General features: G+C 40.9%; 1 non-coding gene across 1 annotated transcript; it reads right to left on the bottom strand.

The window, feature by feature from the left end:
- Positions 1–7439: 7439 nt before the first annotated feature.
- On the bottom strand, positions 7440–7546 carry LOC141701144 (small nucleolar RNA R71). Its single transcript, XR_012566688.1, has one exon. It is a non-coding gene; the product is annotated as a small nucleolar RNA R71 (small nucleolar RNA).
- Between the last annotated feature and the right edge of the window lie 768 nt (positions 7547–8314).

Here is an 8314-nt window from a genome sequence, read left to right as displayed (position 1 = left end):
ACTTGCCTGAGTGACTTGGGGTGATAAAAGGCCCGGGATGAGTTGGTAACCTATTAACAACAAGTAAGTTGGAATTAAACCAAAGTCACTTGTAAATCTATACTTTAACTAACTTAGACTCTAATGCTTGTTTTGCGTTACTGATTCGCTTAAGTCACTCGGGTACCCTCGGCTCCACCATTTTTAATAATTTAACCTTTACGAGTTTTAAGGCGATCCTTCGCGAGTGTCTTACCAACTGCCTAACACACTTACCATAAATGTTTCATACATTAATTAACCCTTTTGGTCTTTAACCTATGTTTCAACGTAAGGCGAGGGGAAAAGTTTCGTTCGTGAAACGCCGTTACTTGAAACGGTCGTTTCTCCTAAACCGTGCATCGGAATCGAACGAACTACATATCAAAACGAAGCTCGTAACACGAGATATCTAGACATGGCAATGGTCATAATCTAGCAGGGGTTCTCGGGTCCTAATGTTATGCACAAAAACAGTCTAAAGGAAATCGGACGTTACGACGGCTATGTTACGCGATTTCCCAATTTAAAACCATTCAAAACCAACCCAATTCAACCTCAATCCAACATACAACCAACATCCATCCTTATCACATCATAACAACCCCAACCAATTCAATTTTAACATTCATACTTATGCCTAAGCTTGAATTTAACTATACTACATTCTTTTAACCAAACAACAAGATTTACCAATCCGATTCAATACCATTTCAATCCCAAACTCTAAATCACAAACATCAAGCTACAATATCACCTATTAATCAAAATCATCTTATAATACATAGGAATCTAGGGTTTGGAGATGATATACCTTCCTTGAAGTGGTGGGAGGAGCTAGGAAGCCTTAAGAAGCTTTGAGAAGTCTTAGGAATGCTTGGATCTTCAAGGAAATCAAGAAAAATTTCAAGTTAAAAACTTGAAAACACTATTCATTGTCTTCTTCTTTGATTAAATGAAGAAGATTGAGAAGGAATTGATGGCTTAAACTCATGATATAGCCCTAACTAAGCATAAGGATGATTAGGGAATTAACTCACCAATTTAGGAGGCTTGGATCTTGAGTTTTGAATTTCCTTGCCTTTGGAATAGTAAAAGCCGAGAGCATGAAGAACAATGCCTTGGTTTCTTTTTGATTTTGATGAAGAATGAATTTGCTTGGCTTGGTTGATTTGTTTTTGTGTTTGATTAGTTAATTACCTATTTGCCCTTGATTTTGTGTGGTTAAAAGCCACCACATCTCCTTCCTTCCCATGTCATGCCTATGTCATGTTTGATGTCATCCTTCCCTCTTTGTCCTCCTCTCATTGGTTGGGTGAAATCACTCTCTCTAATCCCTTTGATTAACTTCCTAATTGTTTGCCTAATGACCGCGATCTGTTATACGGTTCGCTTAACTTTCGTTCTCGTTTATCGTTTGAAGGATCATACCGGGATCTTATTACTTAGACTCCCTTAACCTTTCTCAATACATTATATTCCTTTTATGATCCTCTATTATAATCCTTTAATTTAAATCCTTTTTATCCTGCTACTTATACTCAATTCTTTCCGTATCTAGTGGATTTCCGGGAAAAACCAAAGTGTTCGGAATTGGATTCTGACGATCTTTACATACACTCATATACCATATAGAGTACTAATAAAATCTCAGAATATCCATAATAGAACCCCTACATAGTGTGGCATGAAAAGTTTCTCATTCAGCAAAAATACTATTCACAAGGGTTACAAAAAGTTGAAAATTTTGGGGGTTATTACAGTCTCCCCTCCTTAAAAGGATTCCGTCCCGGAATCAACAGAAAACAAATGGGGGTACTTTTCTAGCATTGTGCTCTCTAGTTCCCAAGTTGATTCTTCCATATTATGATTCTGCCATAGTACTCTGACTAGCTTGATTACTTTGTTCTGAAGCACCTGCTCCTTCTTATCTATATCCTTACGGCTCCTCCACGTAAGTTAGATCTGGCTGCATATCCACCTGCTCGTACTCCACTATATGTCTGGCATCCCGATGATACTTCCTTAGCATTGACACATGGAACACATTATGAACTTGTTGCAAATTAGGGGGTAAGGCTAGCTCGTAGCCAACTTTCCAATCCGTCTTAATATCTCAAAAGGTCCAATGTTCTTGGGCTTAGTTTTCCTTTCCTTCCGAACCTCATTAATCCCTTCCAAGGGGATACCTTTAGCAGTACTAAGTCCCCTACTTCATATTCCTTGTCCTTCGGGCTAGGTCTGCATATTTCCTTCTGTCTGTCTTGGGCTACTACAAGTCGCCCTCTGATACAGATCCACTATATCTTTGGTCCTTTGGACCACTTCGGGTCCGAGCATCTTCCGCTCTCCTACTTCATCCCAGTATAAGGGAGATCGACACCTTCTTCCGTACAGGGCCTCATAAGGCGGCATTCCGATGCTAGCATGAAAGCTATTGTTATAAGAAAAATCGATCAACGGCAAGTGATCATCCCAACTCCCTTTAAAGTCTATTGCACAGACTCTCAACATATCCTCTAGTGTCTGGATGGTCCTTTCACTCTGCCCATCCGTCTGGGGATGGTACGCGGTACTCATATTTAACTTGGTCCCCGCACATTCCTGAAAGCTCCTCCAAAATCTGGAGTTGAACCTGGGGTCTCGGTCTGAGACAATGGACGCTGGGACTCCATGTCGCGTTACTATTTCCTTAAGGTAAATGTCCACCAGTCTATCGACTGTGTATCTCTCATTGATAGGAATGAAATAAGCTGACTTTGTCAGTCGGTCTATAATTACCCAAATGGCGTCGTGATTCGCTTTCGTCCTTGGAAAGCCTATAACAAAATCCATCGCTATCTGTTCCCATTTCCATTCGGGAATGTCCAGGGTCGTAAGAGTCACTGGGTCTCTGGTGCTCTGCTTTTACCCTTTGGCAAGTCAAACATTTGTTTACCCATTCTGCTACGTCCCTCTTCATGTTGGGCCACTAGTAATATTCCTTCAAATCCCTATACATCTTGGTACTTCCCGGGGGAATGGAATACCTTGAACTATGGCTTTCATCCAATATCTCATCTTTAAGCTCTTGAACATTCGGAACCCAAATCCGGTAGGAGTACCTCATTATCCCTTTATCATCTTTCTCAGTATGGATCTCCTCTCCAGTCATTGACTCTCTACCTTCATTCATTATTTTCTCCTGGCACAATCTGATCTTTTCCAATAACTCTGGCTTGCATTGAGATCTCAAAAAGCTTTTCAGTTCCGGTTCCGGTTACCTTTACTTCTATTTCCATTTTCTCAAAATCCCCTTATCAATTCTTCCGAAGTCGTTATCATTCTGAGTCTTTCCTTTCTACTAAGGGCATCAGCCACCACATTGGCTTTCCCTGGATGATAAAGAATCTCACAATCATAGTCCTTGATTAGTTCTAACCATCTCCTCTGGCGCATGTTGAGCTCTTTCTGCGTAAATATGTACTTGAGGCTCTTATGGTCTGTGAAAATCTCGCACTTCTCTCCATACAAGTAGTGCCTCCAAATTTTTAAGGCAAATACTATTGCCGCGAGCTCAAGGTCATGAGTAGGATATCTAACCTCGTATTCCTTCAATTGTCTCGACGCATACGCAATCACTTTACCGTGCTGCATAGCACACATCCTAATCCTTTGTGCGACGCGTCACTATATATCACAGAATCTCCTTTTCCGTCCGGCAATGCCAATACCGGAGCCGTTATCAACCTTTTCTTTAATTCCTGAAAACTGTTCTCGCATTTCTCCGTCCATTCAAACTTCTCCGTCTTACGAGTAAGTCGTGTCAAGGGGCTGCGATCTTCGCAAAGTCCTGTACAAATCTACGATAGTAGCCGGCCAATCCTATTAAAACTCCTTACCTCTGTGGGTGTGGTTGGCCTTTCCCAATTTGAGACCGCCTCTATCTTGGAGGGGTCGACCAATACTCCTTCTTTATTGATCACATGTCCTAAAAACTGTACTTCATTCCGCCAGAATTCACACTTCGAGAATTTGGCATATAAGTGTTCCTCTCTGAGTATTCCTAGAGCTATCCTCAAATGCTCTGCATATTCTGTCTCAGTCCTTGAGTAGATCAAAATATCATCGATAAAAACTATCACACATTTGTCCAAGTACTTCTTAAATACTCTATTCATTAAATCCATGAAAGCCGCTGGGGCGTTGGTTAATCCAAAGGACATTACCAAGAACTCATAATGCCCATACTGGTACGGAACGCTGTCTTGGAAATATCTTCGGGTTTAATCTTTAGTTGGTGATATCCAGTTCTCAGGTCGATCTTGGAAAAATAAACAACATCCTTTAGCTGGTTGAATAGATCGTCTATTCTAGGTAATGGGTACCTGTTCTTTATGGTTAGCTTGTTCAACTCTCGATAGTCTATGCACAGCCTCATGCTCCCATCTTTCTTCTTAACAAATAAAACTTATCATACCCTTATCCAAGAGTTCCTGCAATTGGATAGCTAATTCCTTCATTTCTAACGGGGCAAACCGGTAAGGTGCTTTTGAAACTGGCGCCGTCCCTGGGGCCAACTCAATAGCAAATTAATCACTCTATCGGGTGGTAATCCCGGAAGGTCTTGTGGGAATACATCTTCAAATTCGTTGACTACTGGAATATCTTGTAAGTTAGGCACCTCCTTCTGCGTGTCCACCACATAGGCTAGGTAGGCCTCACTTCCTTTTCGTAGCATCCTTTTGGCCTGGGCCATGGTCAAAAATTTCTGCGTCTGCCTCTTTCCTCTAAATATAACTTCTTTCTTCCCTGGGACATTTAGCTTAACTTTCTTCCCTTTACAGTCTATCTGAGCATCATTGCTAGATAACCAGTCCATTCCCAAATTACATCAAACTCCCCTAATTTAAAAGGAATCAGATCAACACTAAAAGATTGCTCCCCTATGCCTATCTCGCAGGCGGGGTGAATCTGGTTAACAGGAATAATTTCATGATTGGCTATTTCTACTTGTAAGGGTTCTATCAAGGGTTCAGCCTTAAGTCTTAACTTACGCGCAAGGTCCTTTGATATAAAAGATTTAGTTGCTCCCGAATCAAATAAAACATTTGCACTGACTGAATTTAGAGAAAGGGTACCTGCTATCACATCTGAATCTTTCATAGCATCCTGGACTGTCATGTTGAAAGTCCTCACAGTAGGTGGCTTATTAGAAGCAGCCCTGCTTGCTCCCGAAGCTGCTGGTTTGTTCATTGGGCATTCCCTCTTCCAATGACCCGGGCGTCCACACTGATGACAAGTGGTGGTTGGAATGACGGCAGGGGTTGATGATGGGCACTTAGTTAAATAGTGGCCTTTGATAAGTGGCATTTTATACCACTTATAACGTCTTAAAATGGCTTAAATTGGTGTCTTGAAATCAAGTATTTTGTGTATTTGATGCGTTTTTCTAGTGTTTATGCATTTCAGGGCATTAGTTGCATTTCGGGGGAGGAATCATCAAGAATAAGCCTTGGCATGTGTTCACCATTGCGAGAGGAAAGGAACGGGCAGATTACGGCGAAGAAACGGAGCAAACTTGGATTTTTTTCCAGTAGAGGCCTGCGCGCCCGCGCAGCTATGCTGAGCGGCCGCGCAGGGTCGGGAATTTTGCTGAATTATTTTAGACTTCTACTTCTGTTTGGCTTCCAACTTCTATGTAATCTGAGTTTTATGGGACTATTATATAAGTAGATTTGAGACGTTTTTACAGGGGGGATTAAGAAGAAGAAGATTGTGTTTTACGCAAGAAGCGAAGGAGATAAGGAAGAAGACTGATTTAGCACACCGCAACGAAGAGGAAGCATATTTTCTTATGATTCTTGTTTCGCTGTAACGTTGGATGCTAGTTTTCTTGCTTTGACTTATTTACTCTTGTGACGTACTCTGTTTTAATATAATTAGTTTAGTTATTATTTTCTTGTGTTTGTTTATCATGATTTCATATGAAACCATGATGGCGATAAGTTCTATTATGGGCTAATCGTGATCATGGGGTTGCAACGGATTTATTATGGAATTCTTTAGTTAATTGTTTAATACTTTAGTGTGTGATGATTGCTTGATATCTAGTATTGGTTGTGCGTATTCGTCTTATGTGCGTCGCGAACATATAAGATAGGGTGTTAATCTCTTGTGAAGCGACGGTGGATCTTGAGATTTAGAACTTGCCATGCTAGCATAGGTTCATGTACATTGTGCATGATTAGTGGGTAACTCTAACAGTTTTATTTGCCCTATGTAATAAAAAAGAATAACTTATGCTTAAATCGTTGTGTTGTCAATTTCTGTAGACATATAGGAACTCAACATAATTGATGACTATTCAACTTCTATCTTAATTGTGGATGCTTGGTGGAATGGTATTAGTACAATGAAAGTTGGCTTTTATCAGTTTCATGTTATTCGATTAATATCATCACTGTCACATGCTAAAGGTAATAACAATGGCTATAGAAGGAAGTAATAATGAAGTTGTGATCTCATGAGTATTTTATTATTGATAAATTGAAGTGTTAGTTAAGTGGTTAATTAAGTAGTTAATTATAGTTAATATTTAATCAACAATTTTAAGTGTTATTATCTTAACATTGAGAAGTAATCATACATTGGTGAGTGAGTTTAATTAGACAATAATTTAGTCTGAGTCTCTGAGGGAACGAACTAGAAAATATTCTATATTACTTGCGAAAGCGTATACTTGCGTGAATATTAGCGCGTGTTTTCGCCCTAACAAGTTTTTGGCGCCGCTGCCGGGGACTCGGCGTATTTGTTTAGTTTATGTACTTACCATCATTGGTCATTAGGACTCAGTGATTAGGACGTAGTAGTTACTTATTTTTTCTGGTTGTGTTTCAGGTACTTTAGCAAGCGTTTATGCAAACTCGTTCTCGTGCTCGCAAGAGGACTTTAGATACAGCTGAGGAGACAGACGAAGTTCTTGATATTCCGGAGAAGTTAGATTTTGAGGATTCGGATTCAGGAACTGAGCAGAAAGAACCAGTAAACATGGGAGATCGTATTGTTCAAGCTGATCTAGCTCTTATGGATTTTTCTCGGCCTAAAATTGATGACATTCAGTCAAGCATCCTTCATCCGGCTATTCAAGCTAACACCTTTGAAATCAAGCCGGGCACTATTCAGATGGTGCAGAATTCTGTTTCTTTTGGATGAGCGGTAACTGAAGACCCCAACATGCACATAAGGAATTTTGTCGAGATCTGCAGCACTTTAAGTATAATGGCGTGACTGATGAGGCTATCAAGTTGAGGCTTTTCCCATTCTCACTAAGGGACAAGGCTAAAGACTGGTTACATTCTGAACCAGCTGGGTCCATCACTACGTGGCAAGATCTTGCGCAAAAGTTTCTGGTGAAGTTTTATCCGATGGCAAAGACTGCTGCTATGAGGAGTGCTCTTACTCAGTTTGCGCAGCAACCTACAGAATCTATATGCGAGGCTTGGGAACGCTACAAGGAAATGTTGAGAAAATGTCCACATCATGGAATGCCGGATTGGATGGTGATCACTGGTTTCTATAATGGTTTGGGGGCCCAATCTCGGCCCATGCTCGATGCAGCAGCTGGAGGCGCCTTATGGGCTAAAAGCTATACTGAGGCGTATAATCTTATCGAGACGATGGCTACAAATGAGCATCAAAACCCAACTCAGAGGATGACGTCAGGCAAGGTAGCAGGTATTCTGGAAGTTGATACAGCCACCACTATTGCAGCCCAGCTCCAAGCGCTATCAATGAAGGTTGATTCTTTGGCTACGTATGGAGTTAATCAAATAGCTATGGTTTGTGAGCTTTGTGCAGGTTCTCATGCTACGGATCAGTGTTCTCTTGTAAACGAATCTGTTCAGTATGTGAATAATTATCAGCGACAACAGCAGCCTGTGCCATCGACCTATCATCCTAACAACAGAAATCATCCAAATTTCAGCTGGGGGAATAATCAGAATGCTATTCAGCCACCATATCAGCAAGGAGTGAGTAAACAGTTTAACCCACCTGGATTCCAGTAACCATAGCAGTATGCTACAAGGCAATCATATCCTCAACAGGGAAGTGCAGCTGCACCTACTAGTGCTGATTTTGAGGAACTTAAGCTGTTGTGCAAGAGTCAGGCGGTTTCTATCAAGACCTTGGAAAATCAAATTGGTCAATTAGCCAATACAGTGCTCAATCGTCAACCTGGCACTCTTCCCAGTGACACGGAAGTACCAGGCAGGAAGGAAGCTAAGGAGCAAGTCAAGGCTATTACCTTAAGGTC

This window comes from Apium graveolens, unplaced genomic scaffold (assembly GCF_009905375.1).
Source record: "Apium graveolens cultivar Ventura unplaced genomic scaffold, ASM990537v1 ctg3392, whole genome shotgun sequence".
NCBI classification, from domain to species: Eukaryota; Viridiplantae; Streptophyta; class Magnoliopsida; order Apiales; family Apiaceae; genus Apium; species Apium graveolens.
Note: the sequence above shows the minus strand (reverse complement) of the source record. Positions and strands in the feature narration are given on the sequence as shown.